Raw genomic sequence first — 989 nt, forward strand, 5'->3', positions numbered from 1 at the left:
AAATTTCATGCAAAGATGGGCTCAATAAAGGACAGAAATGGTATGGACCTAACAGCAGCAGAAGATATTAAGAAGAGGTGGCAAGAATACACAGAAGAACTGTACAAAAAAGATCTTCATGACCCAGATAATCACGATGGTGTGATCACTGACCTAGAGCCAGACATCCTGGAATGTGAAGTCCAGTGGGCCTTAGAAAGCATCACTACGAACAAAGCTAGTGGAGGTGATGGAATTCCAGTTGAGCTATGCCAAATCCTGAAAGATGATGCTGTGAAAGTGCAGCACTCAATATGCCAGCAAATTTGGAAAACTCAGCAGTGGCCACAAGACTGGAAAAGGTGTTTTCATTCCAATCCTAAAGAAAGGCAATGCCAAAGAATGCTCAAACTACAGCACAATTGCACTCATCTCACACGCTAGTAAAGTAATGCTCAAAATTCTCCAAGCCAGGCTTTAGCAATACGTGAACCGTGAACTTCCTGATGTTCAAGCTGGTTTTAGAAAAGGAAGAGGAACCAGAGATCAAATTGCCAACATCCGCTGGATCATGGAAAAAGCAAGAGAGTTCCAGAAAAACATCTATTTCTGCTTTATTGACTATGCCAAAGCCGTTGACTGTGTGGATCACAATAAACTGTGGAAAATTCTGAAAGAGATGGGAATACCAGACCACCTGACCTGCCTCTTGAGAAATCTGTATGCAGGTCAGGAAGCAACAGTTAGAACTGGACATGGAACAACAGACTGGTTCCAAATAGGAAAAGGAGTACGTCAAGGTTGTATATTGTCACCCTGCTTATTTAACTTATATGCAGAGTACATCATGAGAAACGCTGGACTGGAAGAAACACAAGCTGGAATCAAGATTGCCAGGAGAAATACCAATAACCTCAGATATGCAGATGACACCACCCTTATGGCAGAAAGTGAAGAGGAACTAAAAAGCCTCTTGATGAAAGTGAAAGTGGAGAGTGAAAAAGTGGGCT

The sequence above is a fragment of the Bison bison genome, unplaced genomic scaffold, assembly GCF_000754665.1.
Source record: "Bison bison bison isolate TAMUID 2011002044 unplaced genomic scaffold, Bison_UMD1.0 scf7180017864508, whole genome shotgun sequence".
Classification (NCBI taxonomy): domain Eukaryota; kingdom Metazoa; phylum Chordata; class Mammalia; order Artiodactyla; family Bovidae; genus Bison; species Bison bison.